The 23,698-nt window shown below is 46.6% G+C and overlaps 1 protein-coding gene across 3 annotated transcripts in view; it reads left to right on the plus strand.

The window, feature by feature from the left end:
* The window catches only part of LOC119967323 (synaptotagmin-like protein 2), a 572,979-nt gene that overhangs the window by 226,369 nt on the left and 322,912 nt on the right, over positions 1-23,698 (plus strand). For 2 of the 3 annotated variants that reach the window (XM_038799699.1, XM_038799698.1), the window contains exons 2-3: positions 7,824-7,942; positions 19,736-19,892. The gene's annotated coding sequence lies outside the window, so the exon portion shown is untranslated. The remainder of the gene's footprint in view (positions 1-7,823; positions 7,943-19,735; positions 19,893-23,698) is intronic. The other variant, XM_038799700.1, reaches the window with a different exon arrangement.

Genomic DNA, 23,698 nt, shown 5'->3' on the forward strand with positions numbered 1-23,698 from the left:
AGCTCCAGGGTCCCAGGTTCGATTCCCGGCTGGGTCACTGTCTGTGTGGAGTCTGCACGTCCTCCCCGTGTGTGCGTGGGTTTCCTCCGGGTGCTCCGGTTTCCTCCCACAGTCCAAAGATGTGCGGGTTAGGTGGATTGGCCATGCTAAATTGCCCGTAGTGTAAGGTAATGGGGGGATTGTTGGGTTATGGGTATTTGGGTTACGTGGGTTTAAGTAGGGTGATCATTGCTCGGCACAACATCGAGGGCCGAAGGGCCTGTTCTGTGCTGTACTGTTCTATGTTCTATGTTCTATGTAAGATTGTAACCCCTCTAGTCTTTGTATCCAGCCCTCAGTGAAAAACCTGCCTTTCCTCAATCTAACCTATCCACTACTCTAAGGTGCATCTCCTGCAGCATTACCACATCCGCCTTCAGTCCCCTCAGGTGGGCAAACACCCGTGCCCTCTTAACCGGCCCATTTAACCCTCGAACATTCCAGGTGATCAGCCTAGTTGGGGGCAAAGTGCCCTCTCCTCCGCTGATCAGCCACCCCCTTTCTTGGGCCCGCCTCCAGCCCATGCGCCGCTCCTCTTCTGGCCCACCCCCCCGGCGGCCCCCACCACCGACCTCCTCTCTGTCCCTCCACCGAAGTCCTTTCCTCATCAGCAGAACCACTCCCCCTTCCCCTCCAGCAACACTACTCTAAAGCCTAACCCATATAATGAACTAAACATATGCTCATCTCCCACTGTGCTTCCGTGAGCTAACTCACCCAGCTAGCTTGGTGGCCCCCCGCCCCCGGCACCAAAAAGTTTCCCACATATTGTTCCCTCACTCCCCTTCCCCCGCTCATACAAACAAATTACCTCATCGAACAATCCCCACACAATCACCCAGCTGCAAAAAAAAACACCACCCACCGAAACTCAACAAGCATGTCTCCATCCCACAAAAGTGCACATCAACGAAAAAGACATTGCCAACAACCACCAACAAGAACACCCGAAAACAAAAAAACTTTTCCCCCCTCCGTTCTTAAACAGAACCCAAAAACAGAAGAGAAAAAATAAGAGGAGAAAAAACAAATTTAAAAAAGAAAGGGGCCCAATATAAGCCAAAAAGTTGCATAAAGTTTGAGAGTTCTCAGCCCCTCACCAGTCCTTTTCTTTTCGCAAAGCCCAACCCATCTTCAGGCAACTCAAAATAATGATGCTGGTCCTCATATGTGACCCAAAGACGAGCCGGATACAGCAGCCCAAACTTCACCTGTTTCTTGAAGAAGATTGACTTAACTTGGTTGATGCCTGCCCTTTTCCTGGCCACCTCCACACTCAGGTCCCGGTACACCCGCAGGGTACTGTTGTTCCACTTACAGCACCGCGTTCGCTTGGCCCACTGAAGAATACATTCCTTGTCCAGGAAACCTGTGGAATCTCACCACCATTGCCCTCGGAGGATCCCCCGCTCGTGGCTTCCTTGCAAGCGCTCTATACACCCTGTCCACCTCCAAGGGTCAGGAGAATGTCCCCTCCCCCAGCAGCTTTTCAAACATATCCGCTAAGTATTCCCCAGCATCTGCTCCCTCAGACCCCTCCGGGAGCCCGACAATTCTTAAGTTCTGCCGGCGGGACCTATTCTCTCGGTCCTCCACCTTGGGCTAGAAATATATTGATTAACAAAATTCTCCTGCACATATTTTTGGAGTTCTTCACCCTTTTTGCCCTTAACTCTGTGTTTCCTCTCTATTAGGATAATTGCAGTGCCCTGCTATTATAGTTCTAACATTCATAGGGGTGGCATACAGAGCACCAAACTGCAGCGGTAGCATTGGGAATAGCATTTGACAGGAGGTCAGAGATGCATGTGGTAAAGGAACGTCTGTTATTATGGATGACTTTAATCTGTATATAGATTGGGTGAGACAAATTAGTCACAGTACAATAGAGGAGGAATTTCTGGAGTGTATGTGGGATAGTTTTCTCGACCAATACATTGAGAAACCAACAAGAGAACAGCCCATCTTGGACTGGGTGTTATGCAATGAGAAAGGATTAGTTGGCAATCTAGTTGTGAGAGAACCCTTGGGGATGAGTGACCATAATATGGTAGAATTCTTGATCATGGTGGATATTGAGCTAGTTGGTTCTGAGACCAGGGTCCTGCACCTCAATCAAGGTAAATATGATGGTATGAGGCATGAGCTGGCAATGCTGGACTCGGAAACACTATTGAAAGTAAGGACAGTGGACAGGCAACGGTCGGCATTCAAGGAACGAATAGGTAAACTCCAAAAGTTAGGTTATTCCTATTTGGCTCAAGAGTAGAAAGAGAACTGTCGCCAAACCATGGCTTACAAGGGAAATTAGAGATAGTATTAGAAGAGGCAAGAAGAAAATAAAGAAATCAAAGAAGAAATTAGCAAGAAAAAGCAATAGGCCTGAGGATTGGGGACTGTTTAAAATTCAGCAAAGGCAGTCCAAGGGATTGATAAAGAAGGGAAAAATACAATATGAAAATAAGCTAGAGGAGAACATAAAAACTGACTGTAAAAGTTTCTATAGGCATGTAAAGAGAAAAAGATTGATAAAAACTAACGTAGGCCCCTTACAGTCAGAAACAGGGGAGTTCAGAATGGAGAGCAAAGAAACGGCTGAGGAATGAAATTCAAACTTTACTTCTGTCATCATAAATGAAGACATGAATAATGTACTGGAAGTTCTGAGAAACACAAGTTTCAGTGAGGAGCTGAAGAAATTTTGGATCAGTAAATAAATGTTTTGGGGAAAATTAATAGGATTGAAGGCATATACATCTCCAGGGCCTGATCATCTTCATCCCAGAGTACATAAAGAAGTGATTATAAAAGTGGTCATTTTCCAAAATTCTTTGGACTCTGGAAGGATTCCTACAGATTGGAGGGTAGCTATTCATAGAATCACTACAGTGCAGAAGGAGGCCATTCAGCTCATTGAGTCTGCACTGACCCTCTGATAGAGAACCCTACCTAGACCTACTCCACCACCCTATCCCTGTAGTCCTACCTAACATTTGGACACTATGGGATAATTTAGCATGGCCAATCCACCTAACCTGCACACCTTTGGACTGTGGGAGGGAACTGGATCACCTGGAGGAAACACACACGGACATAGGGAGAATGTGCAAACAACACAGACAGTCACCCAATTGGATTGAACCCAGGTCCCTATTGCTGTGAGGAAGCAGTGCTAACCACTGTGCCGCCCAAAAAGGGAGGTAGAGAGAAAACAGGGAACTATAGACAAGTGAGCCTAATGTCGGTAGTAGGGAAGTTGCCAGAGTCCATTATTAAGGATTTTATAGCACATCATTTGGAAAGCAATGGTGTAATCAGACAAAGTGAAAGGGAAATCATGCTTGACAAATCTATTTAGAATTATTTGAGTGGTGAAACTATAGAATTCACTACCACAGAAAGTAATTGAGGCGAAAATGTTGTGTAATTTCTTTTTTTTTAAAATTTAGAGTACCCAATAATTTTTTTCCAATTAAGGGACCATTTAGGTTAGGCCAATCCACCTAACCTGCACATCTTTAAGTTGTGTGGGTGAAACCCTCGCAGACATGGGGAGAATGTGCAAATTCCACACGGACAGTGACCCAGGGCCGGGATTTCGAACCTGGGTCCTCACAGTCACAGTGCTATCTACTGTGCCACATGCTGTGTAATTTCAAGAAGGAATTAGGTATAGCTCTTGGGGCTAAAGGGATCAAGGGATATGGGGAGAAGATAGGATCAGGGTATTGAATTTGATGATCAGCCATGATCATAATGAATAGCAGACCAGGCTCAAAGGCTCCGTCACCACACCAATATTTATTTACAATAATGATATTACAGGAGCAGCTACAAACAGTGCTGCTAGCAGTCCAGTCAACTTAAGACTGGTTCAGAAAGCCTACACAGGTGATTATATGGGCCCCCTCAATGAGCTATCATTGAGGGAGCTCATACTCCAATTGGCCAACCAATAAAGCCAATTGGAGTTCATTACAATAAGAATGCAAAGTTCCCATTCCTGTTCAATACAAGTTTCTGTTGTAACCACTAGATCATAACCTTCCTTTTTACATCTGCACCTGTAACTGTTCAAACTTATTGATAAAAACACCTCCCAGTAACACACATGCATTCCAACATGCTATTCAGCGTTTTTTTTTTTCTCTACCATCTAATTTCAGCTTTTTACCATTGTAAAACGTGGAGGAGTGACCATTAACATGAACTGAACATATGCCTTATGCTGGTTTCTGGAAAGCGAAACTCTTGAGAAATTGTCCATCATATTTCATGGCACCTGTTCCTTGTCAGGCACAGGTGACTGGAGACTGGACAAACAAGAACCTGCTCCTATTCTTTAATGAGATAATTTTGCAACAGATGATTCATGTTACATGACTATTCAACAGGTTTTGCAATTTTTGTTTTGCAAACTAGTTTCTGAAACAATCCACAATCATTCCTTTTTAGATTTACTGCCACGGAGTTGTCAATCTAGATGTGGTTCAAAATGAGAACCTGTTTATTGGAATGATTTGTGAATCTTTAAGGCTTAAAAATTTGCTATGCAACTCCCTTCAGAACTATGTGTTACATTGTGTTTTTATCCACTTGGTGCCAAGCTGTCACACCCATATCTTCTAACCAGTGGAAAATATTTTCGGGGTGGAAATTCCCTGAAGTTGTGAGATGCGACCAAGTGTGCTAATGTTTTGGGAGTTAGTTTTGTCCCAGAAGCTGTGAATTGCCACAAACCTTGCATTTACTAATACAAATGACACAAATAATCTGTGTAATGAAAGAAATGAGCAAATGTAATGATTTTGTGGGGATAATTTTAAATCCCCCTGCAGGTGAGTAGGAGGCTAATGTTAATAATAAAAAAATTGTGCAACCCAAACACCCACTTCAAATCCACCCTCATCCATTTTCAACAGAGGGGTGAGAATTGTTTACTAAAATCTTGTAAGAAGGCTGCGAGCCTTCAGTTTAACGTAACTTTTAGCATTAAACAAATAACAAAGAAATTGGCATGTGCAGGCTGGGTTTCCCAGGCAGAAAGTCAGCAACTGAAGACGAGCATAAAGGGCTGCATTTATAGAATTTACAGTGCAGAAGGAGGCCATTCAGCCCATCGAGTCTGCACCGGCTCTTGGAAGGAGCATCCTACCCAACCGCACACCTCCACCCTATCCCCATATTCCAGCAACCCCACCCAACACTATGGACAATTTTGGACACTAAGGGCAATTTAGCATGGCCAATCCACCTAACCTGCACATCTTTGGACTGTGGGAGGAAACCGGAGCACCCGGAGGAAACCCACACACACACGGGGGGAACGTGCAGACTCCGCACAGGCAGTGACCCAAGCCGGGAATCGAACCTGGGACCCTGGAGCTGTGAAGCAATTGTGCTAATCACTAAGCTACCGTGCTGCCCCGAAGGTGAGTGCCTTTAAAGCACTGCTTATGGACCCGGAGGAGCAGGGGTGCTTCTCTCTAGCCACTTAAACTGAGTTATGAATATCCCCGCGGTTTGTCTGGGCCCCATGCTCATGATTGACTCCCTGAGAATCACTTACACCCTCCCAATTACTAACTGATTCAGTGACCGGGCGCGGATTCTGGCACCACGGGTGAATTGTGTGTAAACTCAAAATCGGGCTCCTTTTCGGGCACCGGGTTGATCACCTAGCTCGCCTACAACCTGACTGGCTGCAGCAAGGAAACATACTTAATTTTAAATCAGGTCCCCAGTATGTAGAGCTTCCAGGAAACCCACACTTCCAGTTTTCCTGCCTGTTATATCTTCTGCCCCGTACACATGTACCTTGCCCCACCCCACCGCACCGTGAACCCCCTCCCCCACCTCACCATCACTACCTGCCCACTCCCTGTTAATAACAGGGCCAAGAGGTTTGCATTTCTAATATGCTTTTCCAATGGATGAGAGTATGAAGTTAGAAAGTTTCCACAGATATCATAAATATAGGTGATCGCTAAATAATGAGAGGGCAATCAGAGCTTGGATGTGGGTGCTCAGCAGAGGAATCCAGACAAACTGCTTGGAGTAGCAGCTTCTCTTCAATTTTATTCAGTACTTGGAACACGCATTAGCCAGGGTATTATCAGGCCGGATTCTTACTGGTTGTTGTGATTCAGTGACTAATGCTGGAAAGTGTTTGTGTCTAGATGGCAGCTCAATATAGTAGCAGCAGCTTTTTTTTACTGCTCATGAACTATCCCCCTGTGTGAGTCACTGTTTTGAGGAGTGGGGGTGAACCAATGAAAAACTCACTAAAACTAATGTTTTAACTAATGCAAGAGAATCAAAAAATATATTTGTTGTAGTTGCAAAACAAATCTTGAGACAAACTTTTGAGGGGTGGACAACAATCAGGGAAATTAATTAATTTAAAGTGATGAGGAGAGGGTTAGGAATCTTAAGGTACCATTGAACGGATTGAGCATTTCAAGACTTTTGAAGAGGCTGAAAAACAAAAGAATTGTGGGAGAGAGATCCAAAATGAGAGAAGACTAATAGCTGTAAGACCAACATCAAGTAGCGGAGAGGAGAGGCTGGTGGGTAAGCAATGATCTAAAGCTGAAGGTGCAAGCTGTGAGTACTGGGAGGTATGGTTGAAGAAGTGAGGTCAGAATAAGGCCATGGAAACATTAATAATTAATTCACTGAAGCAGAGGAAGACCGTTGAATTTGACATGGATGGCAATGTTGGATCTTGTGTGGATGTTGAGCACTTGAAATTCTCTGAGGTTTGTAAAATGGTTGAGACAGGGATGTCAGTAAAGAAGGCACTGAAAAATCCATCCTTAACTGATGAAAGTAGAATGGAGATTCATCAGTAGAATGGAAGAGTTGGGGATGTAAGCAGGTAATGTTTTTTATGATCAAGAACAGACGTGGGGTAGTAAAAACTCACAGTGGAACTGCAGCACAGTAGCATTGTGGATAGCACAATTGCTTCACAGCTCCAGGGTCCCAGATTCGATTCCGGCTTGGGTCACTGTCTGTGCGGAGTCTGCACATCCTCCCCGTGTGTGCGTGGGTTTCCTCCGGGTGCTCCAGTTTCCTCCCACAGTCCAAAGATGTGCAGGTTAGGTGGATTGGCCATGATGAATTGCCCTTAGTGTCCAAAATTGCCCTTAGTGTTGGGTGGGGTTACTGGGTTATGGGGATAAGGTGGAGGTGCTGACCTTGGGTAGAGTGCTCTTTCCAAGAGCCGGTGCAGACTCGATGGGCCGAATGGCCTCCTTCTGCACTGTAAATTCTATGATATCTATGATAACTGGATGCTGAGATTGTGCATCTCTCCAATTGGTCTGAGTTGACAGTGGAGGAGGTTCATTGAATTCGAGCCAGGAGCTGAACTGCAAAAGGTGCAACCAGCAAAACAGGTTCAGGAATGTGAAGGATATTTCCACTGTTTTGTTTCACTTGAGGAATGATGATTACTTTCAACCACTCCCTCCTGTTACAGAGAATGTGCCAAACTTGATTACCACTGACTAATGGAATCCAGCTTTGCAAGATTTTTGTCCTCCATTCAAATTAGGGCTACCAGCGATTGGGAGATCACAAACTGTTCTGCCCTCAATAGATTTCACAACATTAGGGATTGATTTTGGTCTGCGCTGCACATGGAATTATCAGAAAAGTAAATTTTTTATCCTGGTTAGTTTCAGCCATCGCCAGATTAATGCTTGCAAAGGCAAACAGGCTGGAAAGTGTGAACATATACACTGAGTGTATCTTTTCTTGCGTATTATGTATTACAGGTAAGACATGAACAATATGGTCTCTCCAAACAAAGGCTTTACAAGTGAAGTCAACATTTAATCCTAAATCAGAGAACTCTTGGCTCAAAACAAATAAATCCCGAGGTGGCATTTATGAGGTTTGTGAAACCTTGATAATCATTATTTTTTTAACATAAATTTAGAGTACCCAATTAATTTTTTCCAATTGAGGGGCAATTTAGCATGGCCAATCCACCTACCCTGCACATCTTTGTGTTGTGGTGGCGAAACCCACGCAAACACGGGGAGAATGTGCAAACTCCACACGGACAGTGACCCAGAGCCGGGATTGAACCTGGGACCTCAGCGCCGTGAGGCAGCAATGCTAACCACTGTGCCACCGTGCTGCCCAAACTTTGATAATCATAATGAGATTGTTATTATTTTCTTGAAAAGGACCTGAAGATTAACAATAGGCTAATATGGTGCCTCTGTTCAGAAGAGTAATGAAATTAACACATGCAACTAGTCTTAATTATAGTCCAGGTGAAATAATGCAACTTAATTGTCAGGAATTAATTTTTTTCTTTTTTTTAAATTTAGGGTACCCAATTCATTTTTTCCAATTAAGGGGCAATTCAGCATGGCCAATCCACCTACCCTGCACATCTTTCGGTTGTGGGGGCAAAACCCACGCAAACACAGGGAGAATGTACAAACTCCACACAGACAGTGACCCAGAGCCGGGATTGAACCTGGGACCTCGGTGCTGTGAGGCTGCAGGGCTAACCCACTGCGCCACCGTGCTGCCCTTCAGGAATTAATTTTAAGATTATTTGAACAATCTGCAGTCAACGTCATTTCAGAAGGGGAGAGGACCTTGTCTGACTAACATCTTTGACTTCCTTACAGAAGTGACAAAGCAGGATGACTGTGGTAAGCCATGTGCTGATGTGTTGTACTTTGACTTTTAAGAATGCTTTGACAAAATTCCACTATGCTATTAATTGAACTTAGAGCTGCAGGGATTCAGGATAAATTCTGAAAATGGATAAAAAAACTGGGTCAAAGGTGGCAAGCAATGAGAGCCCATTAGAGATGCTATCTACAGGGTAGGGCCAAGGAAGTACCGAGTTGGAGGATCCAGGCCTCAGTGCTAAGACCACTAATTTTTAACTTTTATAGTCAACCTAGAGTCAGAAACTCCATGCAATTAGCTTTGCAAATGATGCTGAATGACAAGATGTGGTGAAATTAGAAGCGGTAGGCCAGAATAAAGGATGTAGATCTCCCCAGCCTCGGGTATTCCTGTGTAAGGCGAGATCTTCCATAAACATCATCCCCCACGATTTACCTGAGCTCTGGTAACCATTCCCTTGGGGCTGAATTTTACAGGAGTGTATAGCTTGCCCCCCTCCCCCTGTTACAAAAGTTGGTTTCAAACTGGCCGACTTAAAAGAAAGGCTGACTCTCAACAGTAACTTGCTGGGATGGCCTAAATGAGCAGAGTGGGACTTCTTTACATCAGTGGGAGAAAGTACCACCCTCAAGAACTGTCCTCAATTTACTGGCAGGCAGCCTCAGCACATTCAGCAGTGCCAGACCCAGTAATGGGCGCTGCTGGGACTGCGGCCAGACAGACTGAAGCAAAGTAATGGATCTTGGACTAAGCCAAATCTTGGGCTTTGAGGGCATGAAGAGATTGGGGCATGGGGGGAGATGGGGGCAAGGTAAATGGAGGCATAGGTTTTGAAGGCCAGGCTGGGAGACACAAATGGTGTGTATTGCCTTGGAGGGTGCCCGATGTGCACAGGGCACCACTTGAAGGACATATTCCGCTTTCCTTCCTGTCTTTTAACCAGTTGGGTTAAAGAATGGCCTGGCCACTCACACCCACCTGCCCACACCAAATGTACTATGGCATGAGAAGTAATATTCAGGTTAGTCGGCTTGGTAACAAGCTCAATTCCTGTTAATTGTTTTTTTTAAATGCCGATTGAGCTGCCAATTTATGCACCCTCCCAGTGATGTCACTTCCGGGGGGGGGGGGGGGGGGGGGGGGGGGGGGGGGGGGGAAGAGTCATAAAATCCATCCCTTGGTCTTCATGGGCAATCTCCTGAATACTAGTGATCCTATTAATATGCAAGCGACACATTACTGGCACTTGGAATTTATTACTGTTTGAGGAAACTTTTTTTTGCATTGACAGAATTATTTAATTAATATTGTGAAATATCATTGTGAAATTCATATTTGAGAAATTGACCTATTAAATTAATTTTATTTGGTCCGGCAAACCCTGAAACAACATCCCGATCCAACCCCGTTGGAAAAATAATTCAGCTTGAGTTATGCTTATAGCATGTTGTGATGAGTCTTTTCACTATTCCTCTGAATCAGCTCCCTCATTAATGTTTGAGCGGTGTTCCCAAACTCCCTGAGCTGAGGTAACTGCTGATTTTCACTCAACAGGTATTGTTGTTGTCTGTCAAAAGTGAGTTATCTGAGATCACAGGGAGAAAGGCTCCTGGTGCATGCAGATCCTCACAGGTCTTGTGACCCAAGTGTTTCCATAGACTCTGCAGTTTATACAACCTCCGTGGGAAAACAGTGGGAAAATTTACTAACACTCAGTTGCTTTGATAAGGACATTGATCTCTCACTGCTGAAATTTGACATATGATAAAAAAACAAATTTCCCTTCACCACAATAACAGTAATTATAGAGTTAAACATATACAACACCTTTATTCTGTGCACTTAGTCTTTTTTTGTGCCACCTCTCATCCTGGATTTCCCAAAATAGATGTGCAAATATCGTGTTGTTGTTATCATATAATCTTTTCATAAGGCAAACCCAATTTACAGAATGATTGCTATAAAAAGCATTTATTTTAGTCTGTAATAAACTGAGGCTTGGTGGAGTTCAGAATGTTGGCTGAATATTACCTTGAATATTTTTATGTTGAACTTCATGTCAGAAAAGAATCTTTACGGCAGCACGGTGGCACCGTGGGTTTGCCCTGTTGCCTCACGACACCGAGGTCCCAGGTTCGATCCTGGCTCTGGGTCACTGTCTGTTTGGAGTTTGCATATTCTCCCCGTGTTGGCGTGGGTTTCGCCCCACAACCCAAAACATGTGCAGGGTAGGTGAATTGGCCACGCTAAATTGCCCCTTAATTGGAAAAAATTATTTGGGTATTCTAAACTTATGTTAAAAGAAAAGAAAAGAATCTTTGGAAAAAAAGCTAACGATTTTATCGCTGGAAGATATCATACTAAGTACTTTTGAAAGGTTAATGCTCTGTGGGCCAGTGCAGCTTTTAAAACCAGTTTGTAGAAATCAATAGTCTAGTTTTCCCAGTAGCAAGAATGAAATAAACATGGTTTTTGGTATATCTCAACAGATTGTTTTATGTGCCCAGAGCAATTCACGATCTTCAGCGTTTTCATAAGTTCACAAATGGTTGATTGAGGAGATCATGGTGGTGGAGCCAGCATTCTCTTTCTTGACAAAGGGGGACGATGGAATGGTGATGAGGAAAGGGAAATCGAGATTTATAAAGTGACGTTTTTCACAGTAAAAACAGGGATGGAAAGGGAGCAGACTAGTCCCTATGAAGAGTCTGCAACTTGAAGGTACATTAACAATATGAACTCAAGTTGCTGGAGAACTCTAAGCTTGGGATCTAGATTTGGACCCCGAAGCTAACAGATGGTGACATAGCTGCAAGGGATCTCCATTTAATCTGGATAAAAGATTCAAAACAGGTTTGACAGTACCCCAACTCAGTTGCAACAGATGGAGCTGATAATATTGGCACACTGTGAGAGATGTTAAGAGTAGACAAGTGCTCTGCCACCCTTGTTTACAACGCATACTAAGGAGGAGATTAACAAAATCTTTAAATATCATTTCAAAATACTGATTGTCGCTTGCTATGTTTACATGTGTTGGGAGAAGGGGTCAAGTTAAAACCCTGAGAGCAGCGTTTCTGGGATAATGAATAGCTGAGGAAAGGATGCTTTGGATTGGAAAGATGTCAAAGATTGGCTCAGTGAGTGTATGCTCATTTGAGGGCATGGCAACATCGTGGTGATCCTAAGGCGTAGACTAAAGATCCAGAGAAATGAATCCGAATCCCACCATGACAGCTGGGGAAATTAAATTAAGTCAATTAAATAAATCTGGAATAAAAAAGCTAGTCTCGCTAATGGTGACGATAAAACTACTGAATTGTCATAAAAACCCATCTGGTTCATTAATGTTCTGTTTTTTTTCATAAATTTACAGTACCCAATTAATTTTTCCAATTAAGGGGAAATTTAACGTGTCCAATCCACCCTGCACATCTTTTGGGTTGTGGAGTGAAACCCAAACAGACACGGGGAGAATGTGCAAACTCCACACAGACTCTGACCCAGGGCCGGGATAGAACCTGGGACCTCGGCGTCTTGAGGCAGCAGTGCTAACCACTGCGCCACCGTGCTGCCCCATTAATGTCCTGTTGGGTAATAAATCTGCTGTCCTTACCCAGCCTGGCCTGTATGTGGCGGATTCTTCTCTGTTCTCTGTGTAGCTGCTCAGTTGTATCAAACATCTGTGCAAAACTATAACAGTAATCTAACTAGATTTACCAACCTAGGAGGCAGATGTGAAAAAGACACTTCCCAGTTAACCCCACAAATACTTCCTCACTGAAATCTGGCAAAAGCTATCCCACAGACTAACAACAGCCTGACATAGTCATACTCACACAATAGTCATTACAGCCAATGTCCCAAACCATTACTGGGTATGTCCTGACCTATAGGCAGAGCTGGTGGCACAGTGATATGCAGTCATGAGGGAGTGGCCCTGGGAATAGTCAATATTACCTCTGGACCCATAAACTCAAAACTGGGGAGGAAAACTTCCTGCAGATCACTACCCTCCCTCAGCTGATGAACCAGTATTCCTCCATGTTGAGCACAATTGGAAGAGTAATAACACAGAATGTACTTTAGGAACAGAACTTCAATATCCTGTAAGGTATGACAATGAACAGTCGCACCAATTTTGATCCAAGAAACCAATGGGGATTGAGGAAGAAACCGTAGGCTACAGAGCAAACCAGAGATTGAAAACTTGCCAGAACGATTTTTATCAATAAATATTACTTTATGAAGAAAAATGGGCTTAATGGGTGGAGTGCTTGCTTGTGTTTTCTTGTGCAGTTCAAAGTTATAATTAAATCTATTTTAAGTGAAAAGTACTTGAGGCAATAAATGTTGCATAAACTAAATATGTTGGAATGTACCCGTATAATCACCTGTGCTGTGGTAAAGAATACATTAAACCTCCAAAAATGTAAAATAAAAATTGAATATATTGCATAGACAAATGTAGTTAAGATAATGGGAGTGGGAGGCTGTGTAAAATGTATCCATTCTTATTAAGTACTATGGATATCCAGTCTACTTGAGAATGTTTTTAGGTGTTCACAACGTGTTCTGGTGAAGAAAACCCTGAGAGCAGAATTTTCCACTCAGAGACTAAGTGCGGTGGCAGGCAGGAAAGTTAGAGTGATTCCTTTTGGAAGGCAGGATGAATTTTTGCACTAGATATTCTGCTTTACAGCACATTAATTATGTATCCATGGGGAGCACATTAAATCTTGTGGCAGGGTGGGGTGGGTATGATTCGACCCGCCCTACCATCATCTCACAGGCTCCAATGTCCAGGCGTCAAATTTAAACATTGCGCCTAGATAACCATTTATTCATTGCAGGCCCGAAAATTCCCAGGAGAAGACAGAAGACTCCAGCCTCAAGGTTCCCTGGAGATACTTCTCCAAGCGGTTGAGGAAAGGTGGGATTTTCTCTTTCCAAGGGATAGGAGCAGGAGGCCCTATCGTCTGGCCAGTTGGCCGAGGAGAAGGATTCTAGGGTGATGCAAAGAGGACCATCCTGCAATGTTAGGGAAGGTCGAATCTCTACTCACTGCAAACTCACACTGTCAGAAGGGTATCAGACAGTCTGAGGATTAGGGTCCACAGCAATGACACACGCTGTTCAGCAAATGGGACATCAGCATTGTTATTCTTATTGTTTATTGGGATGTGGACTTCACTGGTTAGGCCAGCACTTTTATTGCTCATCCCTAACTGCCCTTGAGAAGGTGGTGATGAACTGCCTACTTGAACTGCTGCAGTCTATGTGGTGTAAGTACACTTACAATGCTGTTCGGGAAGGAGTCCCAGGATTTTGACCAAGCGACAGTGAAGGAACAGCAATATTGGGCGCAATCTAACCAAACGGGGACAGAGCCCCTCAGCGAGCGCATTTATCAGGGTGCTTCCCAGCACTCGCAGTGCCGAGAAACACCAGGCTATCTATTGGTACTCTGGTTCTATTCGAGGCCTCATCAGGTAATGCCTTAACGAGGCCGTAATTAGTGCCATTTCCGCTTGCCGGAACTCCGCAGTGGAGGAAGAGATCAGGATTGCGACCATGGTTGTCACTGGCAGGGAGGGTACAAAGAACAAAGAAAAGTACAGCACAAGAACAGGACCTTCGGCCCTCCAAGCCTGCGCCAACCATGCTGCCCGTTTAAACTAAAATCTTCTACACTTCCGGGGTCCGTATCCCTCTATTCCCATTCTATTCATATACTTGTCAAGATGCCCCTTAAACGTCACTGTCGTCCCTGCTTCCACCATCTCCTCTGGCAGCGAATTCTTGGCACCACTACCCTTTGTGTAAAAAACTCCTCTAAACCTTGCCCTTCGCACCTTAAACCTATGCATCCTAGTAATTGACTCCTCTACCCTGGGAAAAACACTCTGAGTATCCACTCTGTCTATGCCCCTCATAATTTTGTTGACCTCTATCAGGTCGCCCCTCAACCTTCGTCGTTCCAGTGAGAACAAACCGAGTTTTCAACCTCTCCTCATAGCTAATGCCCTCCATACCAGGTAACATCCTGGTAAATCTCTTCTGCACCCTCTCAAAAGCCTCCACATCCTTCTGGTAGTGTGGCGACTAATTGAACACTATACTCCAAGTGTGGCCTAACTAAGGTTCTACACAGCTGCAACATGACTTGCCAATTTTTATACTTAATGCCCCGGTCAATGAAGGTAAGCATGCCGTATGCCTTCTTGACTACCTTCTCCACCTGTGTTGCCCCTTTCAGTGACCTGTGGACCTGTACACCTAGATCTCTCTGACTGTCAATATTCTCGAGGATTCTACCATTCACTGTATATTCCCTACTTGCATTCGACCTTCCAAAATGCATTACCTCACATTTGTCCGGATTAAACTCCATCTGCCATCTCTCCGCCCAAGTCTCCAAACGATCTAAATCCTGCTGTATCCTCTGACAGTCCTCATCGCTATCCACAATTCCACCAACCTTTGTGTCCTCCGCAAACTTACTATCAGACCAGTTACAATTTCCTCCAAATCATTTATATATACTACGAACAGCAAAGGTCCCAGCATTTATCCCTGCGGAAAACCACTAGTCACAGTCCTTCAATCAGAAAAGCACCCTTCCATTGCTACTCTCTGCCTTCTATGACCGAGCCAGCCTGTATCCCTGTTGCCATCTCACCTCTGATCCCATGTGACTTCACCTTTTGTACCAGGCTGCCATGAGGGACCTTGTCAAAGGCCTTACTGAAGTCCATATTGACAACATCCACTGCCCTACCTGCATCAATCATCTTTGTGACCTCCTCAAAAAACTCTATAAAGTTAGTGAGACATGACCTCCGTTTCGAAAAACCATGCTGCCCGTCGCTAATACGTCCACTTGCTTCCAAATGGGAGTAGATCCTGTCTCGAAGAATTCTCTCCAGTAATTATCCTACCATTGAATTATCCTTGCTACCCATCTTAAACAAAGGAACAACATTGGCTATTCTCCAGGACATGAACTGAATACAGTGAGGATCCAAAGATTTTTGTCAAGGCCTCAGCAATTTCCTCTCTTGCCTCCTTCGGTATTCTGGGGTAGATCCCATCATGCCCTGGGGACCTTTCCACCTTAAGATTTTTCAAGATGACCAGCACCTCTTCTTTTTGGATCTCAATGTGACCCAGGCTATCTACACACCCTTCTCCTGACTCAACAACCACCAATTCCTTTTCCTTGGTAAATACTGATGCAAAGTATGCATTTAATGCCTCGCCCATTTCCTCTGGCTCCAGACATAGATTCCCTCCCCTGTCCTTCAGTGGGCCAACCCTTTCCCTGGCTACCCTCTTGCTTTTTATGTACATGTAAAAAGCCTTGGGATTTTCCTTAACCCTATTTGCCAATGACTTTTCGTGACCCCTTTTAGCCCTCCTGACTCCTTGCTTAAGGGACGGAATTCTCCAACCCCCCGTGGGGTCGGAGAATCCCGGGGCCAGCGTCAATCCCGCCCCCACCGTGTCCCAAATTCTCCACCCCCCGAGATTTGGCGGGGGCGGGAATAGCGCTGTGCCGGTCGGCGGGCCCCCCGTGAAGATTCTCCGGCCCGCGATGGGCCGAAGTCCTGCCGCTGACAGGCCTTTCCGACTGGCGTGGTTTACACTACCTCTGGTACCAGCGATATTGGCAGCACGGGCGGTCTCCGGGGTCCTGGGGGGAGGGGGGGTGCGGGGCGATCTGACCCCGGGGGGTGCCCCCACGGTGGCCTGTCCCGCAATCGGGGCCAACTGATCGGTGGGCGGGCCTGTGCCGTGGGGGCACTCTTTTTCTTCCACCTCACCATGGCCTTCACCATGGATGGGGCGGAAGAGACCACCTCCCCTGCGCATGCGCCGGTATGACGTCAGCAGCTGCTGACGCACCGGCGCATGCGTGGACTTCCGCCGGCCGGCGAAGGCCTTTCGGCCCCGGCTGGCCGGGCGCCAAAGGCCGTTCACGCCGGCCGGTGGAGCGGGAGCCACTCCGGCGCGGGCCTAGTCCCTCAATGTGAGGGCTTGGCCCCTTCTCCGCACCTTTGGGGAGGCCCGTGCCGGGGTGGTTCACACCACTCCGTCCCGCCGGGGCCCCCGCCCCGCTGGGTAGGGGAGAATCCCGGCCAAGTTCTTTCCTACTTTCCTTATATTCCACACCGGATTTGTCTGTTCCCAGCCTTCTAGCCCTGACAAATGCTGACTTTTTCTTTTTCAGACCGTAAAATTACGGTTCTCTCAAGATTTTTGTTTGTTTTTCAGTGTCTCCCTATTTTTATTCCGAAGACCTTTTTTAAGCGGGTGAACAGGGTGATATCTGGGTTTGTGTGGGCAGGTAGAACCACGCAAGTAAAGAAAGTATTGCTGAAGTGGAGCCGAGGGGAGTGAGGGCTGGCACTGCCGAGCTTTAGGAACTACTACTGGGCAATGAATATAGCCATGATTAGGAAGTGTGTAATTGGGGAGGGGTCAGTGTGGGAGCAGGTGGAGGCGGCATTGTGCAAGGGCGCAAGTTTGGGGGCATTGGTAACGGCACCCCTGCCGTTCTCGCTGGCCCGGTACTCCACAAGCCCAGTGGTAGTTGTCGTGATCTGTACATCTGTACATACACCTGCACATACACCAGGCACTACAGCACAGATGCAACAGCCACAGCATCACTAGAGGGCAGCATCAGAGACGGGTATAAAGGGTCCAGCCAAAGGGAGGATCCGCGTCTTTCAGAAGCACAGGGCTAGTGATCAGCAGCAGACAGAGACAGCTCAGCGTAGGCAGTTTACCTTAGCTTCACTGGTCATACTTCTTGACTGGCTCTGGAACAGAACAAACCCACTGAATAAAGTATTTGTGTTAACTGGAAGTCTACAATCTTTATTCAGACTTAGAGAATAACAGTGTAGTAGCGGCCTGAGAGCTTGGGGCAATGGTGGAAGCATATGGGAGTAGAGGGAGCATTGGTGTGGGCTGCAATCTGTGGTAATCACCGGTTTGTGCCAGGGAAGATGGGTGGGGGGGTTTCGGAGTTGGCAGAGAGCGCGTATTGAGAGGCTGGGTGATCTGTTTATTGATGGGAGTTTCCCGGTCTGGAGGATCTGGAAGTAAAGTTTGAATTGCTGAGAGGGAATGGGTTCTGAAATCTCCAGGGAAGGGATTTTGTTCGAAGGCAGGTCTTCTACCTTTCCGCTCCTTCTGCCACAGGGAACACAGAACAAGGTAGATTCTAGAACGGGGGTGGGGGAGGGGAAGGTATCGGAAATTTAAAAAGAACATATGGGGTGCGATTCTCCGCTGCCCACGCCGGTTGGGAGAATAGCGGGTGGGCCTCCCGACATTTTTCACGCCCTCCCGCTATTCCCCCCCCCCCCCCCTCGCCCGACCCACGTCACAAATCGCCGCTCGCCGTTTTTTACGGCGAGCGGCAATTCTCCGCAGCCGATGGGCCGAGCGGCCGGGCCTTTACACCCATTTTCTCACGGCAGCAAACACACCTGCTTGCTGCCGTCGTAAAAACGGGCGCTGGATGCCCGTTTGGGGTGGGAGCACCACCGTTGTGCTCGGGAGGGGACAGGCCCGCGAACGGTGCCCACCGATCGTCGGGCCTGCGTCCAAAAGGGACGCACTATTTCCCCTCCGCCGCCCGACAAGATCAAGCCGCCACATCTTGTCGGCCGGCAGTGGAGAAATGCGGAACCGCGCATGCGCGGGTTCCGTCAATGGCGTGATGACGTCACCTGCGCATGCGCGGCTGACGTTATACAGACGCCAGCCGCGCGTCACCTTAGTGCGTGGCCTTAACGACGGTCGTTAAGGCCGCGACGCCGTGATTCCCGGGGTCCCGCTCCTAGCCCCGATGGGGGGGGAGAAGTCCCGGGAACGGGCGTGAAGGCTGCCGTGAAACACGGCCAGTTTCACGGCAGCCTTTACGACTCTCCGCATTTGCGGAGAATCTCGCCCATGGAGTGGGAGGAAACCCAGATAGGGGAGACAAACGTAAATGGGAAGATGATTTGGGAAGGGAGTTAGAGGCAGGTCTGTGGGAGGATGCCCTGAGCAGAGTCAACACGTCCTCATCATGTGCCAGGCTCACCCGATACAATTCAAGGTGATCCACCGGGCACACATGACGGTGGCCCGGATTAGCAGGTTTTTTGGTGTGGCGATGCCGGCGTTGGACTGGGGTGGGCACAGTAAGAAGTCTTACAACACCAGGTTAAAGTCCAGCAGGTTTGTTTCAAACATGAGCTTTTGGAGCACTGCTCCTTCCTCAGGTGAATGGAGAGGTCAGGAATGGAGAGGTACCTCTCTATTCACCTGAGGATGGAGCAGTGCCCCGAAAGCTCGTGTTTGAAACAAACCTGTTAGACTTTAACCTGGTGTTGTAAGACTTCTTACAGGTTTTTTGGGGTAGAGGACAGGTTGGGCGATGTGCAGGAGGGCCCGCAAATCATGTCCACATGCTCCGGGCATGCCCAAAGTTCAGGGGATTCTGGCAGGGATTTGCAGACGTCATATCCAGAATGTTAATGGTGAGGGTGCAACGGAGACCAGAGGTGGCGATTTTTGGAGTGTCGGAACACCCGGGTGTCCGGGGGGGGCGAGAGAGGCTGGCATTTTGGCCTTTGCCTCTTTGGTAGCCCGGAGACGGGTCTTATTGGCATGGAGGGACTCGAAGCCCCCGAAAACAGGAGTATGGGTTAATGACATGGCTGAGTTTCTCGGGCTTGAAAAAATCAAGTTCACCCTGAGAGGTTCAACATTTGGGTTCGTTAGGAGGTGGCAGCTGCTTATCGACTTCTTTTAGAAATTGAACTGTCTGCAGGTTCAATAAAGGTGGCGGGGGGGGGTGGGTGTTAGGGAGCTCGGGGGAGGGAGTTAGACTATGTCGGTCTAGCTTAGGCGAGAACTTTGGGAGGTGGAGGGGTGTGTTATGCGCTGAGCTATGTTAATATCTGTACTTGTGTCTTTTGTTATTATAAAATCATAAATGCCTTAATAAAATGTTTTTTTTTAAAAACAGCTCACCGCTTCCTTGGCCCACTTCAAATTGGGGTCTGATCAGACGAGGTGGAAATATGGTGGGTGAAATGCTGCATGCCAGGTTTTGACTGACTACACCCCGGCCCTAATCCCAACTGAACATGAGAATGAAAACCAGTCCCATGGTGGAAACATCGGTAGGTGAAGTTCAATTGTAAAAATGGATAGATTGATTGGGATTCAAAATCCCTGTTCCTAAAATTTCTTAAGTTCTTGCATTATATTCTTGAATCTGACCCAATCTGACAATATCATACTTTACTCTTTGGAAGCTAATTCCCCATGCCTGGAATATTGATTTAACCAAATTTTACTCGTAATTAATTCACTCATTTGCTCCAGTCTTAGCTAAGGGAGATATTTGTGGACTGTTTCCTCCCATCAGCACACGCAGTAACAGCTGCATGAAGGGCTGGCAGTGAATTGTTAGCCCATTCAGAAGATACATGGTGAGGAGTGTAATTATGCTGCCAAATTAGCAAGGTTTGGGCACTATACACAATTGCAGAAAACTTTTGAACATGGTGAAATGTTCAAATTCATAAAATACCCTGACACACCTCAGTTAGTAACAGTGAAGGTTTGGGTAGTGTTGGGTAGTGTTTAATGGAGGCAAAGGGAGTATTTCCCACGGTGACGGACCTGAGTCCCTTTTAGCGAAGATACACTGCATTGAGTGCCTGCCACTCACGCACTTAACTGGACACTGGCAGATGTTCTTCAGGACCAAGGATCCAGTACTGGGAGCCCCACCTACTGAGAACCACCAGCCAATTGGATGCAGCCAGCTCCATTGAATGGCAATAATAGTGGCCACTGCTGGTATGACAGCTACCCAAGGTCTAGTATCGCCACTGGATCCACGAGTGAGGTAAGAGGGGCTCACAGCGTGGGTGTCAATGGGATTGGGATCAATGACAATGATAGTGGTTCTCAGTAAGCATCCCCCTTCCAAATGCTGAGCTCCTAGACCAAGCACTAAGTGCCATTGAAGTGGGGGGGGTGGGGGGGGGGGGGGGGGGGTGGGGGGGGGGGTGGGTGAACGCCTTGCGGATATTAATTGCGCACTTAAGGGCCTCAAATAGCGGTTGGGCAAGGTGGGTAGGTCATCCACAGACCCCGTATCAGACTTAATCAGGGAAGAGGCGGGAAGATGGTGGCGACCTCATCCGCTAACATCAGGCCTCATAAAATGCCCCCATCACCAAACTCTCCAAAGGGTACGGCATTAAATTCCACTTTTGGCCTCTACATATAATAGTGATCAATAACTGATCAATACTGCCTACTAAGGATAAGGAGGTATCATTACACAGAGGAGAGCCCTTGACATCACTAAGCGAACCATTTGAATCCTAAAAAGCAATTCGCTTTTGGAAATATCCTCCCTACCACCCTTCATATGAAATAATTACTTACTGGGAGAAGCGTTTACATTGTACTTGCTCCTTTTTCTGTTGATGGCTATGGGTGTGGTGGATATTTTAAGCAACCACTCTAAGAAGATGATGGTTGCCAATTTACTTGTGTGGATAATTTAAGGGAGGTCAATTTAAAGGACACTTGGGGCAGAGATTACAGTTATACTACCTGTCAAATGGCCTTAGAACGAGGCTCCACCTGTGTTCAAGGGAAACAGAAACATAGAAAAAAACAGCAGGAGGAGGCCATATGGCCTTTGAGCCTGTTCCGCCATTCATTACCATGGCTGATCATCCAACTCAGTAATCTGTTCCCACTTTCCCCCAATATCGGAGCTAAAGCCTTCTTGAAATCGTACAAGGCTTGATCTATCAGTCTCATTGTGCCAACTCGGGACTTGGCGAGGCTGGTAACTGGCCTTGTCACACCTCGTGAGATCTAACGAGATCTTGCGAGGTGTTGCGATCTGGACCCCGTCCATTGAGGTCGAGATCCATATTTGCATATTTAAGTGAGCAGTTAGTCCCACTTGAACATGTCTGCACTGGACTTACCCAGTGCCTGGATCGAACAACCATGCCTTGCTTATGCCTTAGCACTGATTTCTACAAACGTGGACAATGGATGCCAGCACTTGGAGGTATCTCCCATGTGTTTGGGCGCCTGAGTGGTCGGGCTCTGGGCAGGGTGGTACCCTGGCACTCCTGATCTTTCCCATGCTAGGGATTGGGCCTGGGTGCCCTGCCGTATGAGGTGGAGTGCGAGGAGCTTGATGAAGCCCTACTTGGTGAGTTGGGGAGGCCTTCAGGCTGGAGTGGGGGGGGGGGGGGGGGGGCAGGGGGTCTGTGCCCTGATCTCTTCCCCCACTGGCAAGCTGAGCTCGTTAGTGCAGAAAGTGAGCCTAAGTGCGGACTCAGCAGGCTATTCCTTACCGAGGTCCAGAAATCAAGCAGAGTCCTGTTTAATAGCGGGATCATTTTCGGCACTACCAGCGCAGGAAACACCTGACTTAATGCGCCCAACACAGCATTCTATTTCATTTCCGTGGAATTGTGCCCACAATGTTTTGGCCTCAACCAGTTTCTGTGGCAATGAATTCCACAGGCTCACCACTCTCTGGGTGAAGAATGTCTCCTCATCTCAGTCCTATACGGTCTACCCCATATCCTCAGACTGTGGCTCTGGGCACCCCCACCATCGGGAACATCTTTCCTGCATCTACTCTGTCTAGGTCTGTTAGAATTTTGTAGGTTTCTAGGAAATCCCCCACATTCTTCTAAACTCCAGAAAATATATTCCTAGCTGACTCAATCTCTCCTCCGATATCAGTCCCACCATCCCAGGAACCAGTCTGGTAAACGTTCGCCAAACCCCCTCTATAGAAAGAACACCCTTCCTTAGATGAGGCGACCAAATCGTCACACAATATTCCAGGTGTGGACTCACCAAGGCCCTGTGTAATTGCAGCGAGATATCCCTGCTTCTGAAGTTGAATCCTCTCGCTATGAAGGCCAACATACTATTTGCTTTCTTCACCGCCTGCTGCACATGCATGCTTGCTTTTAGCGATTGGTGTATGAGGATACCCAGGACTTGTTGCACATTCCCTTCTCCCAATCTTTGGCCATTCATTTAATAATCTGCCTTGCTGTTTTAGCTACCCAAAATAGATAACCTCACATTTATTCTGCCATGCTTTCAAGTGCTCTGCTATTAAATCTTTTACAATAATGTTCCCCACTACTAACACCAGGCTGACTGGTCTATAATTCCTTATTTTCTCTCTACCTCCCTTTCTAAATAGGTGTTACATTAGCTACCTCCAATCTGTTCCAGAGTTGTCGAATCTTGGAAGATGACCACCAATGCATCCATTATTTCTGGAGCCACCTCCTTAAATACTCCGGGGTGTAGATTATTGGGCTCTGCCGATTTATTGGTCTTCAATTCCATAAAAAGGGAAGGCAGTGGTGAGGTGGTATTGTCACTGGACCGGAGACCCAGGGCAGATCTGAGACCCTGGTTCAAATCCCACCATGGCTGGTGGTGAAATTTAAATTCATTACAAAAAAAAATCAACCTTTCTTTGGTACTCTATTTTTTTCCTTCTTAATCATCCCTTTGTTCTCCTTTTCTGAATTCTAAACCATTCCTAATCCTCAGGCCTGTTGTTTTCTTCTGGTCAATTTGTATGCATGTTCTTTGGACCTAATACTATCACTACCTTATCTTGTCAGACTTGGTTTGACCACCTTGCCCGGTTTATTTTTGCACCAGACAGGAATAAATAATGGTTGAAAGCTGGGACCACTCCTTTAACATCCACAGCCACCCTCTCCATTAACACCCACAAATTCTGGCCTAGCCAGAGAGACACATCCCATAAATGTAAAGGGAAGGCAACTGCTGCTTTCCTACTGAAGGAGCCTCCATGGTATCACAAATACTCCCACACAAGGGCTGGTTGAATGGATGTCCTGACATTGGAACCACACCACTGTTCCAAATTGGATAGGCCCCC

The sequence above is a fragment of the Scyliorhinus canicula genome, chromosome 6, assembly GCF_902713615.1.
Source record: "Scyliorhinus canicula chromosome 6, sScyCan1.1, whole genome shotgun sequence".
Taxonomy (NCBI): Eukaryota; Metazoa; Chordata; class Chondrichthyes; order Carcharhiniformes; family Scyliorhinidae; genus Scyliorhinus; species Scyliorhinus canicula.